This window comes from Bos taurus, chromosome 28, assembly GCF_002263795.3.
Source record: "Bos taurus isolate L1 Dominette 01449 registration number 42190680 breed Hereford chromosome 28, ARS-UCD2.0, whole genome shotgun sequence".
Classification (NCBI taxonomy): Eukaryota; Metazoa; Chordata; class Mammalia; order Artiodactyla; family Bovidae; genus Bos; species Bos taurus.
The window spans coordinates 29,768,853-29,793,269 of NC_037355.1; positions in this window are offsets into that span (position 1 = coordinate 29,768,853).

Consider the following 24,417-nt stretch of genomic DNA (forward strand, 5'->3'; position numbering starts at 1 on the left):
AGTGTCTGGCTGGGGATATGCTTACAGGTCAGGTAGGGATGGCTTCAGGAAGGACCAATGTCCAACTTTCTGGACTCCAGAGCAGGTCCCAAGGCTCTTAGATTCCAGTCCTGAGTTAAAGATGATCACACATCAGATAGCCCCACTTGAATGTCCTGCTGGACCCCCAAATACAACATGGATGGTTGGTCTATGGTTCTGATACGGTCCATTTTCTTGGTAGTGGTGCCATTTCGTGTACTCTTGACCATGAGTCTAAGGATGGAGAACTTGGAGATCTTGGGGGCAGAGAGGTGTGGAAGTTGGACCTCTACCCCAAAAGGGCAATGATTCTGCTTGTCCACTAGAGGCCGCGGTAGGCCTGGTTTTAGAGAGCCAGCAGGGCTGTGGCTTGCTCAGTCGACCCCACCCCCAGGAGTCATTTCCAACAGCAAGTCTGTTCTAGAACCCAAGGCCACAAAGAGGGCCTATCAGTGTCTCTGGCTTCAGTTTCTTCTGATAAGTCATCAGATTCCCAGATGTGGGACAAGTTAGCTCCAGAAAAAGTTGCTGATGGCAGCTAGATAGCAGGAGAAGCACCAAGTAGTTCCAGATGCCCCTGAATTAGCCAAATCAAGGAATGTATATGGAGCGACCTACTGAGGTCCTGCCCGGTACCATGCAGCGTCCCAGACTCCAGATCTATCTCGGTGAACCGGACAGACTCTGTTTCTGCCCTTCCTGCTCTTATGATCTGAGGAGACAATTAAACATAAAATCTAAAATAAGCTGCAGACATGGTTTAAATTCCAGGATTAGTTTTTCCTTGCGTCTTCAATTCACTGTGGATCAACCCATGTGATATCTACCTAATCTAGAGAAAGGAAATACAGGCAAGAAAAGAACCTTTGCCTGTATTTGGAGAATCGCTGTAGGGCCCCCTCCTCTCTTGAGGTGGAAGGATTCCCAGTGGTTCCTAGCACATCTGAGGGTGTCTGGGGGCAAGGAAGTTCCAGGGCACATCACCACAGCCTTTCTGGTCTCCTTTCTCCAAGCAGCCTAGGAGCTTTGCTTGGGAAGGGAAGTAGATTCCCCAGATTTTGGAGTGTGACCCAGACTTCTGGCTTTCTCATTGCTTTCTCTTTACCTCTCTTTTCTTTGTTCCTGGTCCTCAGGTTATCAGCAAATCAGTATATTTACCAGATGAATAGTATGTTCAGGGCATGTTTTTTTTTTAAACCAGGAAACATGAGATTAAGGAAATTGCAACAGAGTTGAGTAGATAAGATAACTAGAGAGAGGGGTAGAGATAGACACCCAGGCTATGCAGCATTTTGATAAGGGCAAAATTGGTAGCTGCAGGCAGTCATTGTCAGGGTTGATCCCTGGGGGCTCAGGTGGTGGGGGAGTTTTGCTTCATGAACAAAGTGACCAGGCTAAGAATAAGCCCTCACTCTGCCCAATGGTGGGGTTTTTCTGGAAAAGGCATCCTTAGAGAAGAGGAAGAAGGGTGAAACATTCCCCACACCCCAGCTGTTCATTCCACTGTGCCTGGACAAGGGCTCAGAGGCCCATGTGCTCAACATTCCTGAGAAGCAGCTTCTGAGTCAGAGTCCCAGAAACAGCTGAGGCAGCTTCAGGCTGGAGTCTTGGCTCTCTTTTCCCCTTTTGTGTTCAAAAGCAACTCCCTCCCTAGCTATTTGGATGTGACCAGAAACCCAAGCAGGGATCTGGTTAGGAGCCTGGCTCAGCCAGTCTGTAAAATGCATTTGGTCCCCCCATCCCCTCCTGGGCGGCGGCCCTCAGGTTAAGGCATGTTCCCGGTGCCACCTGTGCCAGGAAATCCAGGGGTGAGGGAGACTCATCCATTGCCTATAAGTTGCAGCTCCCAATGTGGTCATTGCTGGACTGCCCTCCAGAAAGGGGGTCTTCACTGGGAACTGGCTTAAGACAGCAGCGTTCCCTGGGGCAATCTGCCAGTGCCCTCTCACTGCCTGGGCGTGGGGCCCAAGACATGCCAGGGCGATGCCAGAGAGCTGACTCAGGGGGGCGGCATGAAGGGAGTGAAAAACCCTTTGCCCCTGCCAGCTAAGAGACGATGGAGCTGCCCTGATGCCTGTTGTGACCACCCCGTAGTGCCAGACCACCCACAGGATGTGGGGCAGGTCCATTCCTCAACCACTGATGCACTAGGCCCCACATTTGCTGGGGCCACCAACAGAAGGCCAAGGTTCCCCTTCTCTCTCTATACTCCCCTCTCTATAAAGACCTCTAGATGTACAGGGCTAGGTTCCCAAACTCCCTTCTGCAACTGATTCAGGCAACTCATTGTCACTTTGTTGACTATGACCTTGGGCAAGTCACTTGCTTTGGTGAATCCTAGATTCCTTATATTTAAGGTGGGACAAATCATACCTGCCTGCCTCATGGGGCTGCAGTAAGGATTAAATGAGATCACATCCGTGAAGGTAACATAAACTATGAAGCACATTTATAGCATATTGCTACAGTTATTCCTGTGATGGCCATTATAGCCACTGGGCCCTGAATCTCAGAGTCTTCCTCTTTGCTCTTTGGTTGGACAAGTTGCTCAGAAGCCAGTGCTGACACCTAACTGAGTCCTGAGCCCAAGAAGCATTGAGCTCTTCTGCCTGGTGCTGTGTTCCCAGCTCAGGGATGCAGCTCCCACTACCCCAGCTCTGTTAAACCGGTTCTTTCCCTTCTAATCAGACTCCCTCAGTCCAGTTTGCTTGCAGTGATGACAAAGGAACTTAAAATAGCACAGGTTCTGCGAACACTGCTGGAGACGGCTTGGCGTAAGGTGGTGCCTGTCGCCCGTGGACCTGTCTGGGCATCTCAGCCAGGCACAGCCCTCTGCCCTCCGGGGCCTGGCGTATCTTCCTCTGTGCAGCACCAGGATGACAGTGCCTCCAGTCAGCACTTTGGATGCTTGAACTGGATGACTACCAGAAAGCTGGCTTGGCAAGAGGTCCCAAAAGAAGGGGCTCTCGGCTTCCTGCATCAGCTCCTCACACACAGTCGCAGAACCTCTCCTTGCGCCAGGAGGCCAGGTGAGCTGGACCAAGATGGTGCAGAGCAGCAGCTGCCTCGTGGCTCTGGGGTGGATTGCTGACTGGGAACCAGGAGAGTCTGATTCTGAGGATCCTGGAGCTGGCAGGCTCTGGCTTGTCACTCTTGCTGCAGAACCAGTTTGGTGTAGGCGGCTGCTGGGCCTGCTGAGCGGCTCTGAGACTTCCCATGGGGCCTTCATGTGATTTATCCTGGTGGGAGTGGTGGCTGCCGGGCACATTCAAATGAGGAAGCATACTTCAGGGAGCTGCGGGTAGGAGCTGCCATTCCAGCTGCCACAGCACTGCCCAATTCACTTCAGTCAGTTCAGTGTCCAACTCTTTGCAACCCCATGAATCGCAGCACACCAGGCCTCCCTGTCCATCACCAACTCCCAGAGTTCACCCAGACTCACGTCCATCGAGTCGGTGATGCCATCCAGCCATCTCATCCTCTGTCGTCCCCTTCTCCTCCTGCCCCCAATCCCTCCCAGCATCAGAGTCTTTTCCAATGAGTCAACTCTGCATGAGGTGGCCAAAGTACTGGAGTTTCAGCCTTAGCATCATTCCTTCCAAAGAAATCCCAGGGCTCATCTCCTTCAGAATGGACTGGTTGGATCTCCTTGCAGTCCAGGGGACTCTCAAGAGTCTTCTCCAACACCACAGTTCAAAAGCATCAATTCTTCGGCGCTCAGCTTTCTTCACAGTCCAACTCTCACATCCATACATGACTACTGGAGAAACCATAGCCTTGACTAGATGGACCTTTGTTGGCAAAATAATGTCTCTGCTTTTCAATATGCTATCTAGGTTGGTCATAACTTTTCTTCCAAGGAGTAAGCGTCTTTTAATTTCATGGCTGCAATCACCATCTGCAGTGATTTTGGAGCCTCAAAAAATAAAGTCTGACACTGTTTCCACTGTTTCTCCATCTATTTTCCATGAAGTGATGGGACCAGATGCCCAACTCCTCTCCAATTCCCTGCCACCCACCATGGGTTTCCACCCTTAGGAATTTTCTCATTCATCTCTTTTCTTAAACATCCTTTAGCAAACATGTTCCCTTTCCTGGGTGACTGATGAAGTCTTAGCTTACATCAGGAATCCCAAACTGATGCTTTGTTGCCTAAATCCAACCCTTAAACCTGTTTTTGTTGACATGCACAATTCTAACTGGGAAGTTTTAACATAAAGAAAAATCTGCGTTTCAAATCTTTCTTAACATTTTGTGTCCTTGGTTTCTCCCAGAGGCAGACCCTGAGACAAGGCTTCAGTTGCAAATAGTTAATTTTGGAAAGAAATCCTGGGAAAGTCCTGTCATGGAGTGGAGAAGTGGGATAGAGGAAGGAAGGGATCCAGGGCAAGTTATCAAAGAAATTACCATATGGGCATCTGGAGCTTAATTCTTCCCTGGGAACTCAGGGAAACAGTGTAGAACACATGTTTCAAAGTTATCTCAACTGAGGGGCAAGGGCATTAGTATATTTATCCACTGCACCCATCAGTCATTCATTGGTTGGGAGCTGCTACTGTGTGGGGGAGGTGGGGTACTGGTGGTGTTAATTCCTGGGGAACATCCAGCCTGCTGTACGGTAGGGAAGTGGAAGTAAAAGTAAAGTCGCTCAGTCGTGTCCGACTCTTTGCAACCCCATAGACTGTAACCTACAAGGTTCCTCCATCCATGGAATTCCAGGCAAGAGTCCTGGAGTGGGTTGCCATTTCTTCCTCCAGGGAATTTTCCCTACCCAGGGATCGAACTCGGGTCTCCCTCATTTCAAGCAGATGCTTTTACCCTCTGAGCCATAGTCCAGGAGTGGGCTCCAAAGGCCAGAGGAAGCTGAAACTGACAACAACTGCTGCAAAAGGGAAGATCTAGCAAAATTGGTCCTCAGTTCCTACTTGGCAACAATTCGTGGTAGCTGAAGAGCAGTTGCTTCCTTTAAAGGAGACAAGAAATCTCCAGTCTGCCATAGTCTCTACTCCCCGCCTACCCCCAACGTCCTACCCTCCGCCTGCTTTACTCTTTATGTTACCTGCTTAGCTTTAGTTTTTGTGTTTATGACCTCTGGTTTATGTCTATGTGTGGGCTGTGAATCCCGCTGTCTCTGTTTCCAGTAGGGTGTTTCTTATTCTTCTTTGTACCCCACAGGGAAGCTAGCCCAGTGATTCCAACAGACGCTGACTGATTACTTCTGTTTCTGTAGCCCTGTACTCCGAATTGTTAACTTCTCTGTGCTGAGTCTTAGACCACCTTAACTCCATGTTGTTACATGTGCTGATTCAGAGCATGTGAAATAGACCCTCACTTTAGGGACTGACTTGGGGGGAGGCCCTTGGTTATCTCTTCAACATCTCCAATCTGATTGGCTTTCATCTGCCTCGGGTCAATTCCTCTGCCTGGAAAGTTCTTTTTACTCTTTAAGATAGGCTAACTCATATTCACCCTTTTACGACTTACCTTAAAAGTCACTTCCTCAGTGAAGCCTTCCATATCATTCATCCCTCCACCCCTCACTAGGTTATGTCCTCCACCATACATTCTTACAGTGCATTGTGTTGCTCTTTAACATATCTGCAATAATTACATGAAAGTGAAACTGGCTCAGTTGTGTCTGACTCTTTGCAACCCCATGGACTATAGCCTGCCAGGCTCCTCTGTCCATGGAATTCTCCAGACCAGAATACTGGAGTGGGTAGCCATTCCCTTCTCTAGGGGATGCTCCCAACCCAGGGATCAAACCCAGGTCTCCCACATTGCAGGGGGATTCTTTACTGTCTGAGCCATCAGGGAAGCCTGGTTACATACTTATTTGTAAAATTTGTATTTACACTGGAGTCCCATCATTCAGGCAGTTAACTTATGTAAACCCAACTATAAACACGCAGCTAAAAGAGCCAGAAACAAAGAAATTACTTTATTTAAAGTCACTTTCCATCATTAAAACCAGATCTTGACACCTACTGCCCCAGGGTCATGAACAAAGTGCAAAGAGAAATAGATGTTATTGCTTGACTTTTGTGCTTCTAAATGTCAAGGTTCTGGTGAATTAAGGGGTCTTCAAGAATAATTTTGCAATCTTTGACTCATGAACTTATTTTAGAATCTACTACGACCCCACAAACACACAGAAGATGAAAATCCACCGTACTATCTGTCTCTCCTTCTAGATTAAATTTCCATGAGGACAGACAAGATGCTTGCCTCCATCATTGCTGGATCCTCGAGTCTAGCAAAATGCTGAACATGTAGTAAGTATTCAATAAACGTTTGTTGGATGGATGGTGGAATGATGGGTGATGGATGGATGGATGATGGAGGAAGGCCTGCTCTTCTACAGTAAATCTCACACTCTACTTTCCCCCAAATCAAGATTTCTGGATTAGAGCCTTATCCCAGACAGCTCAGCCACCTGTGAGTCACTGCACAACACTGCTGTAGCCCTTAGGGCTCAGACTGTGCACACCATCCGGCGGCATGGATTCCTAGGCCAAATCACAATTTCCACATAACCCCCTACTGTGATCCTGCTCATGACTCCCTTCCTACCCTAACCCAGAACTTTGCTTTGACCCAATTCCAGCCCTGATCTTGATCACAGTTGTTTTTACAGCCCTAATGCCAGTCCTGACCTTGACTCTCATCTTGACCCTAACCTTGGCCCAGACACATCCTTGCTTCTGACCTTGAATATATTATAATATTATACATCTATGCTCTTTTGGCTTTATTTATAGAACTTTTATACAGATTATTTAATTTGATGTTTATAACTCTATGTAATCATCTCTATTTTACAAACGAGAAAACTGAGACTCTGAAAAATGCCCAAGGTCACACAGCTAGTAAATCAGGGAACCCAGATGAAATTCAGGTCTTCCTGCTCTAAATTCAGGGCTACAGGAGTGTGGGTTACTGAAGTTCCATATATGGTCTCCATTGTGGCAAAGCAATCCTAGATAATCAAAGACTTCAGGGTACTAATAGTAATGCTGATAATTATAATAACCTTAACTTACTGGGCAGTTTCTCTGTGAAAAGTGAAAAACTCTCTCCATGTGGTTATCTTACTTAGTACACACCACAAGGCTATGGAGTTCTGTAACCCCATTTTACAAGTAAGGAAATCATGGCTTTTGGAGGTTAAGTAATTTGCTCAAGGTCACACAGCTAATGGGGGGCAAGACAGAATTTGAACCCAAGTCTTTCTGACCTTAAATGCAGTTCACGTGAAACTTTACAAAGAACTGAGATGGCAGCAAGGAGCAGCAAGGAGCCTGGGTCTTGCAACCGTGTTCCCACCATACCTTTTGGGCTGCACTGCTGATTCCAGAGTGTTGTGTTTGATTACCAAAACTGTGTCAAAAATGAATCAAGCCTTGGTAGGACTGACTCACTGTGGTGTCTGTCGGCTCTACAAGGAGACAGGAAGCCTCAGTGGGCCACAGCCAGCTGACCACTGCCTAGTGGATGAAGGTCCCAGAAGCATCCACCACAAGCCCCGTGGCGGTTAAACTCACATCCCAAAGAAGCATGCAGACTTAAGACTCATTTTAAAAACCAGGCCCGCCAATCCCCATTTCTTTCTCCATACTCAGCTCTACCCCATAATAGGGCTCCATTTTGGCCAGCTTCTCTGTATTTCAGCTCTGACTCCCACACTTTATCCATTTTCCTCATGGACAGATTGCTTTGTCTCTGTCTCAGTTCCCATGCGCATCTCAGCTCAAGACTCTGAACATCTGTGCTGCCGCTTTTTCATGTTCTGTTTCTCTGTGTCTTATTCTCAGTGCCTTGTCGATCCCTGAGTCCTAAGGTCCCCCCTTTTTGCAATTATTTTTTTGCAAAATACACATAATGTAAAGTTTTCCATTTTTAACCACTTTTTACATTTCAGTGGTATTAAATACGTTCAGTTTGTTGCGCAACCAACTTTCATTTCCAGAACTTCTTCATCATTTGAAACAGAAACTCTGTGTCCATTAAACAATATTTCCTCCAAACACCTGGTAACCTCTACTTTTTCTGTCTGTATGAATTTGCCTATTCTATGTACTTCATAGAAGTGGAGTCATACAATATATAGCTTTTGTGTCTTGCTTATCTCACTAAAGAATGTTGTCAAGGTTCATGCATATCATCCCATGTGTCAGAATGTTATTCATCTTTAAGGCTAAAAAATATTCCATTCTATGCCTGTACCACCTTCAGTTTATTCCTTCATCTGTCAATGGACAGTTGGGTTGCTTCAGCTTTTGGCTACCATGAATAACGCCACTATGAACATGAACTATGAACTCTGCTCAGTTGCCTAGTCATATCTGACTCTATGTGAGTCCATGGACTGTAGCTCACCAGGCTCCTGTGTCTATGGGATTTTCCAGGTAAGAATACTGGAATGGGTTGCCATTTCCTTCTCCAGGGGATCTTCCCCACCCAGGGATCCAGCCTGGGTCTCCTGCATGGCAGGTGGATTCTTTACCATATGAGCCACCAGGGAAGTCTATGAACGTGGCTGAGCCAAGTATTCTGTTTCACTCCCTGCTTTCAATTCTTTTGGGTATATACCTAGGAGTGGAATTGCTCTACCATATGGTAATTCTATGTTTAATTTTTTGAGGAGCTGACAAACTGTTTTCCACAGTGTCTGCATCATTTTGCTTTCCTACCAGCAATGCACAAGGGTTCTAATTTTTTCCACATCCTCACCAACACTTGTCGTTTTCCACTATTTTGATAAAAGCCATCCTAATGGGTGTGAAGTGCTATGTGAGATCCCTTTGGACCACAGCACTCCACAAGTCCAAGTGTTCCAGATTCCCAAGGTCTGCTTTGCTCCCTGGGGCTCCCACGAGGCTCCCTGGCTCTGAGAATGGTCTTTCCAGCCAACACACTTCTTTCTTTCCATGCCCTCTGGCCTCTCTTCCGGGCTCTGACAAGATGCTGCCCTTGTCTCTGCCTTTTGCTTACGGAGAGTTGGACCCAGAAGTAGCACAGACTTTGGGAAGAATACAAATTAGATTTCTTTAGGCCCTACAATCTTCTGAGCTGCTTTTTCCATGTTAGCTTCCAGACCAGAGACAACTGTGCTGGCTCCACGCGACCAACTTTATGACTTTGACCTGCCACTGACCTCAGCACTAGAACACCACCCAGCTGCCTCAAGCAAAACTGTTTATTGGTCTTACCAGGACCTAAGGGAACAACTTACATTCTAGCTACACCCCGGGGGCTGGATAAATCAGGACTTCCCTGAGCCCCTTCCTTTGCTGAGGCTCATATTTGGTGGTTTAGGGCTTCAAGATAGATCCTGGGTGTGGTGATTCACCTCCTCATCAGCCTCGTGACTCCTTCAGGGGAACTTGGAGACCTGGAATTTTGGTTATGATACCCTGTTCGTATTCCCAGAACCCAAACTCTCTGGGGCAACATTTGTTTATATTGTTTAATGCTTACATCCTCTCCATAGACCTCTGATGTCAAGGGCGAGGGTGTGTCAAACCTGGCCCCCTGTCCTCAGGCTTTGCTTCAGCCCAGACCTCACCCCCTCATTTAAATTCTTTTTCTTTCAGCCACTTCTTTCTTCCATGGAAGCAGGTGGAAAAGACATCCTTCTGCTTTCACAAAATAGGAAACAGAGGCCCACGGAGGGAAGTGAGTTACCCAGGTTCAAAGGTGGATTCAGCAACTGAGACGGGAATGGAACTCCATTCTCTGACTCCGAAACCACAGCTTTCAACATGGCAGTCACCCACTTCCTTAAGAGGAAGCTCTCGGCTCATGCTTGGAGACACGGCCTTTGTACTTGACAGGAGCCTCTGGGACTGGACAGTGGGACTCTCTGCCCTCAGTTGAGACTATTGTTGAAACTATTGTTCTGGCCTTCAAATATGGATTTCATGGTTCAGCCCTTTAAAAGAACTTTCTAAAGATCTTTATAAAGTAAAACATATGACCCTGCAAGTTTGGAAAAACAAAAGTCCCTAATGATTAGGAACAAAGACAGCTACACATGAGTCTGGGTCCCGTTTCCTCCTTGAATTCTCACTTCCCTTTGGTGTCCTCTTATTTCAGTTCTTACTCCCCCTCTTTACCCAGCACTGGGGGTTTATCATTTCCCCATTCCCTCCAGCTCAAGCCCAGACAAAACGCAAGTTGTTTTCTTAACTTCATTTATTTTCATTGAGACCGGTGTGAATTTTCAGCTTTACTAAAAATCTTATACATATCCTTGTTCAAGAACTTACAGTGCTTTTCCTGGAGTCTATGTTATCAAGTATAGGCTTCTATTTGGCTTTTAAGACTTTTTATAATCTGACTTCACCCTACCTATCTGTACGTGGTTCTCACTGCTCTTCAATGTAAATGCTCCCTAATTGGGCAAGATTTATCACTGCTTACATGCATACACATACATACACACACAGAGTTAAACACACACAAAGTGTACTCTCCATAATATATACAATGTTTATTTAAGCTCCTGTCTTGCTTAGAACTTCTTTTTTCCTGTCTTCTACCAATCGTAACATGACTCATCCTTTAAGATTTGTTCAGGTCCAGGAAATCTCTAATTTCAGTGTCTTTGTTCTCAGTTTTTACTTCATTTATGGTCAGTGTACATAATGTTTAATGTTAACAGTTTTTTTTTTTTTTTAATTGTGGTTAAAACAAAACAAAACAAAACACAACACAGGGACTTTGCTGGTGGTCCAGTGGCTAAGACTCCGTGCTCCCAATGCAAGGGGCTGGGATTTGATCCCTGGTCAAGGAATTAGATTTTACATGCTGTAACTGAGAGCTCACACGTTGCACTTGAAGACCCTGCATGCCACAACTAAAGATCCCATGTGCCACAACTAACTTTATTTGGCACAACCAAATAAATAAATAAATAATTTTAAAAAACACATAACATAGAATTTACCATCTTAATTCTTTTTGAGTGTACAGTTCAGTAGTGTTAATTATATTCACTTTTCTGTGCAACAGCTCTCTTGAACCTCTTTATGTTGCAATATTAAGCTCTATGTTTTAAGCTCTAAGACAGAGAGGGCCCCAGTAAATAAAATCAGAAGTGAAAGAGAAGTTACAGTTGACCCAGAAATATAAAGGATCATAAGAGATTACTGTGAAAAATTACATGCCACGAAATTGGACAACCTAGAAGAAATGGATAAACTCCTAGAAACATACAATCTCCCAAGACTGAATCAGAAAAAAATAGAAAATATGAGCAGACTGATTACCAATAATAACATTGAATCAGTAATCAAAAAACAAACAAAAGTCCAGGGCCAGATGGCTTCTCAGGTAAACTTCACAAAACATTTATAGAGGAGTTAACACTTACCCTTCTCAAACTATTCCAAGAAGTTGGTAGGAAAGCCATACTTCTGAACTCATTCTATGATGCTAACATCATCTTGATATCAAAACCAGGCAGAGACACCAAATAAAAAAGAAAATTTCAGGCTAATATCACTGATGAATATATATGCAAAAATTTTCAGCAATATATTAACAAACTGAATTCAACAATATATTAAAAGGATTATACTCCCCTATGCCAGGTACACAAGCATGGTTCAATATGCACAGATGAAATGATGTGATATACCACATTAACAAAATGAAGAATCAAGATCATATAAGGATCACAGTAAATGCAGAAAAACCTTTTGACAAAATTCAACATACATTTGTGATAAAAACTATTTAAAAAATGGTACAGAAGGAACATACCTCAACACAATAAAGGCTGTATATAACAGAACCATAGCAAATATCATATTCAATGATGAAAAGCAGAAAGCATTTCCTCTAAGTTTGGGAACAAGACAACATGATATTGTAAGTCCTAGCCACAGTAAACAGACAAGAAATAGAAATAAAAGGCATACAAATTGGAAAAGAAGAAGTAAAACTGTCACTATTTCCAGATAACATGATACAACATATAGAAAATCCTAAAGGCTCTTCCAAAAGCTATTAAAAAATGAATTTAGTACACTTGCAGGATACAAAATTAATATATAGGAACCTCTTGCATTTTAAGACACTAATAACAAACTATCAGAAAGATAAATTAAGGAAATAATACCATTTATAATTGCATCAAAAGAATAAAATATCTGGGAACAAATCTAACCAAGGGGGTGAAAGATCTGTACTCTAAAAAACCATAACACACAGGTGAAAGAAGTTAAAACTGACACAGACCATTGGAATGATATGCCATGCTCATAGACTGGAAGAATTAATACTATTAAAATGTCCGTACTACCCAAGGAAATCTACAGATTCAAAGCAATCCCTACCAAAATATCAAAAATATTTTTCACCAAACTAGAATAAATAATCCTAAAATTTTTATGGAAACACAGAAGACCCCAGTTAACCAAAGCAATCTTAAAAGAGAAGAACAAGGCTGATCATATCAGTCCCTGATTTCAAACTACACTACTAATACAGTAATCAAAACAGGACGGCACTGGCACAAAACAAAACACGTAGATCAATGGGATAGAGATCCCAGAAATAAGCTTATTCATATATGGTCAGTTAATATACAACAAAGGAGGCATGGGCTTCCCAAATGGCACTAGTGGTAAAGAACCCGCCTGCAATGCAGGAGACCCAGGTTCAATCCCAGGAAGATCCCCTGGAGAGGGAAATGGCAACCCACTCCAGTATTCTTGCCTGGAGAATCTCATGGACAGAGGAGCCTGGCAGGCTACAGTCCATAGGGTCGAAAAGAGTCAGACACGACTGAATCGACTTAGCATGTAAAGGAGGCAAGAATATATAGCCTCTTCAATAAATGGTGTTGGGAAAATTGGACAGCTACTTGCAAAAGAATAAAACTGAACCACTTTCTCAAGCCATATACAAAAATAAACTCAAAATGGATTAAAGATTTAAATTCAAGACCTAAAACTATAAAATTTCTAGAAGAAAACATAAGCAGTGTACTCTTCAAGAATAGTCTCAGCAATATTTTTTTGGATCTGTCTCCTCGAGCAAGAAATACAAAAGTAAAAAAAAGCAAATGGGACTACTTCAAACAAAAAGCTTTGTACAGTGAAAGAAACCACCAAAAAAATGAAAAGACTGCCTGCTGAATGGGAAGCTGCTGCTGCTGCTAAGTCGCTTCATTCGTGTCCCACTCTTCACGACCCCATGGAGTGCAGCCTCCCAGGCTCCTCCATCCTTGGGATTTTCCAGGCAAGAGTACCGGAGTGGGTTGCCATTGCCTTCTCCAACTGAATGGGAAGAGATATTTGCAAATAATATATTTGATCAGGAATTAATATCCAAAATATATAAAGAACTCACACAACTCAGTATTTCTTTTAAAAAGCCAAATAATTCAATTAAAAAATTGTCAAAATGTCTATTGACCTAAATAGACATTTTTTCAAGATGACATACAGATGGTCAACAGACACATAAAAAGATGCACAACAGCACTAATTATCAAGGAAGTGAAAATCAAAACCACGAGATACTACCTGATACCCGTCAGAATGACTATGACCATTAACAAGAAAACAACAAATAACAAATATTGGCGAGGATGCAGAGAAAAGGGAATCCTCAGGTATTGTTAGTGGGACTGTAAATTGGTTAGCCATTATGGAAAATGGTATGGATGCTCTTCAAAAAAAGAAAGAAAGAAAGAAGCTACTATACAATTTTACTTCCAAATATTTACGTGAAAAAACAAAAGCACAAATTCAAAAAGATACTTGCACACTACTGTTCACTGCAGCATTATTTACAATAGCCAAGATATGGAAGGAATCTAAGTCTACATCAGTAGATGAATGGATAAAGAAGATGTGGAGTATTTATACAATGAGATATTCAGTTCAGTTCAGCTCAGTCGCTCAGTCGTGTCTGACTCTTCGAGACCCCATGAATTGCAGCAGCACGTCAGGTCTCCCTGTCCATCACAAACTCCTGGAGTTCACTCAGACTCACGTCCATCGAGTCAGTGATGCCATCCAGCCATCTCATCCTCTGTCGTCCCCTTCTCTCCTGCCCCCAATCCCTTCCAGCATCAGAGTCCTTTCCAATGAGTCAACTCTTCGCATGAGGTGGCCAAAGTACTGGAATTTCAGCTTTAGCATCATTCCTTCCAAAGAAATCCCAGGGCTGATCTCCTTCAGAACGGATTGGTTGGATCTCCTTGCAGTCCAAGAGACTCTCAAGAGTCTTCTCCAACACCACAGTTCAAAAGCATCAATTTTTCGGCGCTCAGCCTTCTTCACAGTCCAACTCTCACATCCATACATGACCACAGGAAAAACCATAGCTTTGATTAGACGGAACTTTGTTGGCAAAGTAATGTCTCTGCTTTTCAATATGCTATCTAGGTTGGTCATAACTTTCCTTCCAAGGAGTAAGCGTCTTTTAATTTCATGGCTGCAGTCACCATCTGCAGTGATTTTGGAGCCCAGAAAAATAAAGTCTGACACTGTTTCCACTGTTTCCCCATCTATTTCCCATGAAGTGATGGGACCAGATGCCATGATCTTTGTTTTCTGAATGTTGAGCTTTAAGCCAACTTTTTCACTCTCCACTTTCACTTTCATCAAGAGGCTTTTTAGTTCCTCTTCACTTTCTGCCATAAGGGTGGTGTCATCTGCATATCTGAGGTTATTGATCTTTCTCCCGGCAATCTTGATTCCAGCTTGTACTTCTTCCAGTCCAGCATTTCTCATGATGTACTCTGCATTTAAGTTAAATAAGCAGGGTGACAATATACAGCCTTGATGTACTCCTTTTCCTATTTGGAACCAATCTGTTGTTCCATGTCCAGTTCTAACTGTTGCTTCCTGACCTGCATACAGGTTTCTCAAGAGGCAGGTCAGGTGGTCTGGTATGCCCATCTCCTTCAGAATTTTCCACAGTTTATTGTGATCCACACAGTCAAAGGCTTTGGCATAGTCAATAAAGCAGAAATAGATGTTTTTCTGGAACTCTCTTGCTTTTTCCATGATCCAGCGGATGTTGGCAATTTGATCTCTGGTTCTTCTGCCTTTTCTAAAACCAGCTTGAACATCAGGAAGTTCACGGTTCACATATTGCTGAAGCCTGGCTTGGAGAATTTTGAGCATTACTTTACTAGCATGTGAGATGAGTGCTTAGCCATAAAAAAAACCCTTGCCATTTGCAATAACATGGATGGATCTCGAGAGTATCATGCTAAGTGAAATAAGTCAGAGAAAGACAAACACCAAATGATTGAACTTATATGGGGGATCTAAAAAACAAAACAACAAATAAATAAAAACAAAATGAAAACAGGCTTGGAACTTCCTTCAAGGGGTTAAGAATCTGCCTGCTAATGCAGGGGACACAGGTTCGATTCCTGGTCAGGGAAGATCCCACAAGCCAAGAGCAACCAAGTCCATGTGCCACAACTACTGAGCCCACTCACCACAACTGCTGAAAACACATGCCTGGAACCCATGCTCCACAACGAGAGAAGCCACACGAGGAGAAGCCTGTGGAAAGCAATAAAGAGCAGTCCTTGCTCACTGCAACTAGACTTTGTCCACAGGCAACAACAAAGATCAGTGCAGTCAAAATTAAGTAATTAATTAAGGAAACAGGCTCTTAGAAACAGAGATCAAATGGGTGGTTTCCAGAGAGGGAAAGTTTGAGGGAACTAGGTAAAGAGAATTAAGGTTTTGAATTTCCTGTTATAAAAATAAATAAGTCACAGGACAGGGATGTAATATACAGATTGAAGAATATCATCAATAATATTAAAATAACTTTGTATGAGAACAAATGGTTACTAGATTTATTATGGTGTACATTTCATAGTGTATTTAAATGTTAAATCACTATGTTGTACAGTGAAACTAACATAACATTGTATACCACTATGTTTCAATTAAAAACAAAAAAAAAGCTGAAACTTTATAGCTATTTCACAACAACTCCCTAGTTCTCCTTCCCACCAATCTCTGGTAACCACCATTCTCTGTCTCTACAAATTTGGTTACTTTGGATACCTCTGTATCTATAGATATGTGTGGAATCTTATATATCTATGTGTGATTTTTGTGACTGGCTTATTTCACTTAGTATAATGTCCTCAAGGCTTCCCAGGTGATGCAGTGGTAGAGAACTCTTCTGCCCATGCAGGAGACACAAGAGATTCAGGTTCAATCCATGGGTTGGGAAGATTCCCTGGAGTGGGAAATGGCAACCCACTCCAGTGTTCTTGCCTGGAAAATTCCATAGACAGGGGAGCCTGGTGGGCTACCAGGGTGTCAAAGTTGCACACATTGAGTGACTAAGCATGAGCCCGACAATGTCCTCAAGATTCATCCATGTTATATAGCAAGTGACAAGCTTTTCTTCCTTTTAAAGACTGGATAATACTCCACTGTATGTTTATACCATTTTGCTTATCTCTTCATTTGTCAGTGGACACAGATTGCTTCACCACGTGGCTATTGCGAGTAGTGCTGCTATGACATGGGTATACAAATTTCTTTGAACTCTGTTTTAAGTTTTCTTTTTGATATATACCCAGAAGTGGAATTGCTGGACATTTGCTAGTTCTAGATTTAATTTTTTGAGGAACTGCCACACTGTTTTCCACTGTGGTTTGCAACATCTTACAATCCCACCAATAGTGCAGAAGAGTTCTAATTTATATCCTTTGCCAACATGTGTTACTTTGTTTTTTTTTTAATAAGTCATCATACATTATTTCATGTATATTCATTTTTTCTTTTTTACTAGATTTTAAACTTCTTCAGGGCAGGGATCATGTCTCAGGGCCTAGAGTAGTGCTTGGCATACATTAGGTATTTGAAAGTAATTTTTAGTTCATTGAGTGAAATGAGCAGTTTGAGTTGAGTTCCGTTCTTTTAGTTTTAGAACTTGGCGTTGAATTTTCTTTATGATTAGACTTAAGCTGACTGTGACAATGCAGACTGAATAAGTCTTTAGGACACTTTGCAAAGGAGCAGAGGGTGTGCATGGGGAGAATGACACTGCTGCTTCCTTCTTGACTACAAATACAAGCATTGCGGTCATCCCATACGTTGCTGGGTCCATTGTTGAAAGGCATAGTTCCCACACTCCCTGCAAAGGGATAATGCTCTGGAAACCCAGTTCTATTCATGTGGAACCAGAAGAAAATAAACAAATAAACTGACCTTGGGAAGCTCAGAAGTTGGGCCAGCATAAGATCTGTGAGGAAATATCACAGACAGACAAATACCAGTAAGAGACTTCCCTGGTGGTCCAGTGGTCAAGAATATGCCTGCCAATGCAGGGGACACGGGTTTGATCCCTGGTCTAGGAAGATCCCACATGCCATGAGGCTACTACGCCAATGGGCCACAGCTATTGCAGCCCATGTGCCTTGAGCCCATGCTCTGCACCAAGAGAAGCCATTGCAATGAGATGCCAGCACACTGCAACTAGAGAAAACCAGCACAGCAACAAAGACAAATACAAATTTTTAAAAAGAAAAGCACCAGTCAGTACAAGTATTCTCAATTCTTCTTTGTTCTCAGGGTCACTCAGCTTCTCCCAATTTTTCTGAAGCCTTGAGTTGTCAATTTCTTATCCATTCCCATGACTTTGACGGTTACTCTGATTCCCCAAATTCTTTTAGTTTCTACATGGAAAAGTCCCTCCATTAGCCATACGTTTGGCATTTTTAAAACTATCATTATTATCTAAACAAGGAACAAGTACAGAGGTGCTGAAGCAATGAGCTTTCAGAGAACAGATTCTTTAGAAAAATCGCCTCAGGGTGACTGGGTTGGCACAAGGCTCTCAGGTGTACATCCCCTTCTTGATTCATCTGTCTGTGAAACTCCGTCCCAAAGTCAGCCTTCCAGCCCTGGATTTTCCCACCTCTGCTCTCTTCGGGCCTCCATCTCAAAGGATAGGGTTAGAGTTGAAGCCCCAGTCGATAGAAAATGTGTGATTTAGTTGGGCATTCCTAGGGGGAAAAATAAAGTAACACTCCCTAGGCATGCACTGACTGACATTTTCTCCAAGCTTGTTTGATGGTAAGAATCTTCTGGGATGTATATAAAGAATAAGATTCCTGAACCCACTTCTGGACTTAATGAATCAGAATTTCCTAGGAAGTTACCTGAGATTTTGTAATTTTTAAAACATTTAAGACAAGGTTGGAAAACATAACATTAGTAAATATTTATTATTACAGATTTTCGGGGAACCTACTTAACAGGGTATATTTTTTCCCCTCAGAAAGAGGTAAAGGGACAAGACTATTGATATTGACTTGGCTGTGTGTCCTCAACCTCTCAGGGCCTCAGTTTCCTTATCTGAGGGGTGGATACTGCATCTCCTTCACTGAGGATTAAATGAGAGAATGCACACAGGATGATTACTCAACGCCTGCTAAATAAAATCCATGCTCAGTGTAGAGATGCTATTGTTATTTCCCCACAGAAAAACCCTAGGTATCTCCATCATATAAATATGCGTGAATAACAGTTTTGAAAAAGAAAAAACTCACCTTTGATGCTTCCAGAGAGCCACACAGAAAAATAAGCACATGCAGAAGACCCAGTGAACTTCTCTGACTGGACCCTGCAGATACAGCCATGGCTGGGTTTATTAGGCAAAAGGAGGAATATTTTTTCAGTCTGGCTCAAGCTGCACAGATAGGACTCAACCCAGACATGACTTGGACTACTGGGGCACTCTGGGATGGCACCATGGGGTTAGAATAGGGATATTAGGTATAATGACTAGCATCTCCACCTTCCTGACTGAATATGATATTGCCTCAGAGGTAGTTCTCCAAACCCGGGAATCAACAAACCCTGGGTGTGACTCTCAGCTCTACCATTTGCCTGCAGTGTGACCATGGGTAAACTGCTTAAACTCTGGGACCCTCAGTTTTCTCATCCATAAAAGGGTGATATTAATAGTACCTTCCTTAAAGGTTGTTGTTAACACTGAAAAAATGCTGATGCTGCTCAGTCGCTTTAGTTGTGTTCAACTCTTTGTGACCCCATGGACTGTAGCCTGCCCGATTCCTCTGTCCATGGGATTCTCCAGGCAAGAATACTGGAGCAGGTTGCTATACCCTCCTCCAGGGGATCTTCCCAATCCAGGGATCAAACACATGTCTCCTGTATTGCAGATAGATTCTTTACCGCTGAGCCACTGGAAAGGCCAGAAAAAGAAAATGAATGTAAGCAACAGAAGTTGGCTATTATAATCTATCTTCAACAAGGGATAGATTATAATATCCCCTTGGAGAGAACTGACTTCCTCTTTAGTTTCTGTCATATTACTACCATCACTGTTCTCAGAGTAAACAGGAGCCTCCTGGTTAGATTGTCTACGTACTATTCCTTCTCTTCACTCTGCACACAGATCTCTTCCAGGGGCTCCCTGCCATGCCGCCTGCCCCCTCTTCTCACAGACTTCCATACATTCCATCCTCTAGTATCTTCTAAAAGGGAACTGACCTCTCCCCAGGATTTGGTTGCCTCATCACACTGTTATCAATCACCGTTTGGAGAAAAGAAACACCTTCCACAGGTGGGTAGGAAGACAAAGAGACTGAGGGTAGGGATTGAGGGTGGTCAGGAACGGAGGAGAGCAGATTCAGAATAGGAGGGGGAGGCGGGGGAGGAAATGTGTCACGAGGTTCCTCAAAATTGGTGAATTCTGAATCTCATTTTCAGTGAATGAACTCAGATGATTCACTTCCCTTCTTCAGCCCTCTACTTTCCTCTCTGTGTAATGGAAAGGGAAGTGCTGCGTTTGTGTTAAAGGCAGAGTTATAGGATGCAGCGTGCGAGAGTCCTAAACCCATGAAATTATACCTCATATAGGCTGTGGATGTTATGTTGGTTTTCTTCTGAACAATATTTTTGAGTATGCTAGCTCCTAGTTGAACATACTTCCTTTAACGGCATTGACTTCTTGGCAGTTTTTAGCAAACCCATCAGTTTTTGGTTTCCCATTCTAGTCTTTTGTTCCTGGAATCCCTTTTAGCTTCCAGCTAAGAAGCTATTGCCATCCAATAACGTGTTCTGGGCTCCAAGCAGAAGTCCTAGGACCAGGGCCTAGCTTTGTTTCTGGTAGGTGGCCTCAGAATCCAGAAGGTCTGGAAAGCCATAACCAACACTCTTTGAAGTAATAAGTTCCTGATTTAGGAAGTAACCAGATTTAGATTAGGGACAAAGGAAAATCTGGCCAAGGCTCAAAATAATTAACTCAGAGTTCTGAGCTTCCTGGCTTGGGTGGGGCTAGAAATTGGACCAGACATGATGAGGCAGAAATGATGAGAATGGGTAGGGATCGTAAGATGAAGCTGGAGGGTCCAACTTGGCCCCTTTGTTCACTGAGGAAAGACTATAACCTCAGGGTATAGCCCCTGGGCTTTTTGCTTTCCATGAGTAAGGAAGCAAGTATGTGGTTTCCCCCGCCCTACTCTTTCCACAGGCCACTGGGGGCCTAGCAGCTCCAGCACCTCCCCTATCATGTTACAGGCCCCAGACGTGGCTTCCAATGCCTACTGTGAAACAGTATCTTCCCCCTTAGCATTAAACATGCAGAGAGACCCAACATGTCTTCAGACCCAAGGAAATTATGCGACCAGCATTCAGTACCTCCTTCCCAGAACTGCAGAGGAATCTGTCTGTCCCACGAGTGTGAAAGAAAGAAGAGTTTCAGGTCACGGACAACTAAAGAGGAGAAGGAGAGAGTGGGAGTCAGCGCTGTGGGGGTGAGCAGCGCACACAGCTGGCCGGTTGCTGGGAACTGTTGGCTAAGGACATAGCATTGCCACTTGACTGGAAGCCTGGGATGAAGTCCCAGGAATAGCCTGGACTTCTGAGCCAGGACAGTCATAGACAGGAAGGCAAGACAAGCATTTGAGGTAGGAATTATAGTTTACAAATTTCATCCGTGAATCTCTAGCATCTAGAACCGTACCTGACGCACACAAGGCCCATGATAAATACTGAGTGATTTAATAAAGGAATGAACAAATGATTTCACACACGACTATGACCTCATTCAAAGTGAGGCACAGTCAGGGCAGGCGTTGCCTCTTTTTGTACGTGGTCAACTGAGACCCAAAGAATTAACTGTCTTGCCTGAGGTCATTCGACTTGGACGTGGCTGACCTGTGGCTAGACACTGTACTTTATACATAGTACCAAGTTGAATATTCTTGGTACAGCATCCCAGGAAAACATCCTGTGACTCTACATGAACTTCCCTTTGGGTCCTGCTAGTCAGAAAATAGCCCTTCAGTGGGCCAGCTTCCTAGACACAGTCTCAGGGCCAATTTCGGCATCCGGGTCCTCCTTGCACATTTGGCCTCCGCCTGCTTTTTTATGAGTCTCTCCAGGAAACAGCGCCTCTCCATTAGTCTCTTTTGCCACATCTAACTTGAGGGGTCTGGACTGCTGAGATGTGGAAGCAGGAGGTTGGTGGGTTTATTCTGAGAGTCAGGAACAGAATGAAACCACATATATTCAGTTCCTTATTTTCTCACACTTGATAGAAACCTCAGATACCCTAGACCACTAAGTTAGTTTCAGGAATTCAGGCAAGAGACTAACTCATAATATAGCCGGGGCCTCCCGGGAGCTCAAAGTCCATGGTCCAAGGTGTGTTTCCAGAAGGAGGTCTCCAAAGCCAGCAAGAGGGCTCCCCTAAGCAGGAACATCTTACATCTGATCCTTCTCTTCAGAGTCTTCTGTTCTGAATCCTTCTCTTTGGAGGCAGTGAGGTATAGAGCACAGGACCAAGGATGAGAAAATCTGGATTCTAGTGCTTGCTTTCCCACTTATCAGTTATGTCTCTTCTCTCCACCTCATTTTCCTCATTTACAGAATGGGAAAAACAATTTCCAACTATGTAAGGCAGCTCTGAGTTTAAAGAGGAATGGTTTGTATCAAGGTGCTTTTTAGCAAAAGATAGAAATTATGTCAGTACTATTTTTTTATGGCAAGGCAAAAAAGAAAAGACAAAAAGGAGGAGGGAAACTTCTAGGGCGCCCCAGAATGCTTTGTTCTCACTTGTTCATGGATTCCTTCATAATAAAGCACCAAGGTGCATCAGGTGCTGAGAGAGAGAAAGATACTTAAGATGTAGTGTCTGCCCTAAAAGAATTAAAAGATGACTGTGCACCAAAAGATGAACACAGATTTCAGAGAGCACCCAAAGGTCACAGAGTGGAAAAGAAATTCTATCTTCACAGAAGCTCTAGGATTGTTCAACCAGGTGAAGAGGCCACAACAGGAAGGAGGGGGAAGAGGAGTGTCATGGTGCATAACGGTCTCCAAGTCTCTTTGTCCGGGAGGAAATGAGGTCATCCTGCTCTCAGAATCAGCATGACAGCCTCCAGCCAAGTAATCTGAAGTCATGAGAGCTGCCGGGAGAGTGTTGTGAATCACAAGAGTCAGCTGGGAATTTCCTGATAACTAACCTACAAGTTTCGGGGTAAGTCCTCAGGCTGCAACATCTCTGTTTACATTTTGATCACGTTTATTTACAATTAGTGGGTTCTAACTCCAAACAAAGCATACCACGATCTTCTAGAGGAAGTAGCAAAACTGGTTCGGAGGGCTCTAGCATTCTGACTCAGTACGTGAGGCTGGCAGCTCAGAGCTGGGCACAGAGAATCCCTCCAGAGGACGATGGGTCACCGGCCTCACAAGCTGGATAGTGAGCTTGTACTTTCCCCAGGCAGAGGCTGGAATCCTGAGACCTCTGGCTGGAGTAGAGTAAAGAGGCTTCCCTTCTTCCTGCTCTCCTGGTACTCTCTCCTACCCGTCTCAGGTGAACCCAGACCCAGGGTCCAGGTTTGCCAGGCAGCAAGATGCTGTAGGCCTCTGGTGGCCCAGACGGTAAAGAATCTGCCCGCAATGCGGGAGACCCAGGTTCAATCCCTGGGTTGGGGAGATCCCCTGGAGAAGGGAATGGCTATCCACTCCAATATTTTTGCCTGGGAAATCCCATGGACAGAGGCTACAGTCCATGGGGTGGCAAAGAGTCAGACATGACTGAGCCTTTAACACTAGGCAGGGAGAGGGACCAAGCCTTATGCCTCTTTGGGCCTCCCCGTGGGTCCCTTCTCCTAAGCCTTGGGAGGATTCAGCCTTCTCCCCTTCCACTGAGGTGACAGGGTGGATTCAGGTGACTCCAAGCCCTGGTTCCCAACACTAGGGGGAAAGGGATGGGGGTGACTGAACTTCAGAGTCCCTACTGTGGTTCTTCAGCTCTGCCTGAGAGACAGGTGTACATGCATGGACTTGTGTGTGTGTACACAACTGGGCACTTGCCCTCAGGCAGGAAGTATAAGTAGAGTTCTTTACACATGGTCTTTCTGAAGACCGATCTTACTTGATGAGCAATTATTTTACCTTACTAGAAACCAGGTTTTATGATATAGAATACTAAATAAACATGCATTTAAAACTGTAATTATCTTTTTGGAATGGGTGATATACAAGGATATTTTCAAAAATTTAACAGTGCAAAAGGCCATATAGTGAAAAATAAATCTTCCTATTCGTGTCCTCCAGTTTCCCAATTCCTTTCCTCAGAGGTTAAAACAAGTTTCTACATTAAGAAGGCTTTATTCTTCCACTGTCTTTATTAAGTGACAATACTATGGATGGTTCATTAGAGGAACTTCCTGGAAGACACATCAAAACTTCAATAGAAAGCATCGACAGTTTGTGCCCTGAGACTTTATTCTCACGTGGGTGAGTGTAAAATCGCCTCAATCCTGTCTCTTTGGAACTTTACGGACTCTAGCCTTCCTGTGTCCTCTCTAGGGAGATTCTCCAGGCAAGAATACTGGAGAGGGTTGCCATGCCCTCGGGGGATCCAACCCACGTCTCTTATGTCTCCTGCATTGGCAGATAGGTTTTATGCCACTCATGCCACCTGGGAAGCCCTGTTCTCACAATCCTACAGAATCATAGCAGGATTCTTATCCAGTCCTTATCAAGCCCTCACTTTCAAAGACCTCCCTTAAATCAAACTGCAAAAGTGAAAGTCGCTCAGTCGTGTCCGACTCTTTGCGACCCGTGGACTAGTCCACGGAATTCTCCAGGCCAGAATACTGGAGTGGATAACCTTTCCCTTCTCCAGGGATCTTCCCAACTCAGGGATCGAACCCGGGTCTCCCTCATTGCAGGCGGATTCTTTACCAGCTGAGCCGCAAGGGAAGCCCAACCAATCTACAAATTCTCAATAAAATCCGACGCCCTCCCCCACCCCTTGACACGACCAAACTGCCTTACTGCAGTAAGCAATAAACTCAGCTTGTCTTATCCACTGGTTGTGTTGATTTTGGAGAAGCTGGCATACTACAGG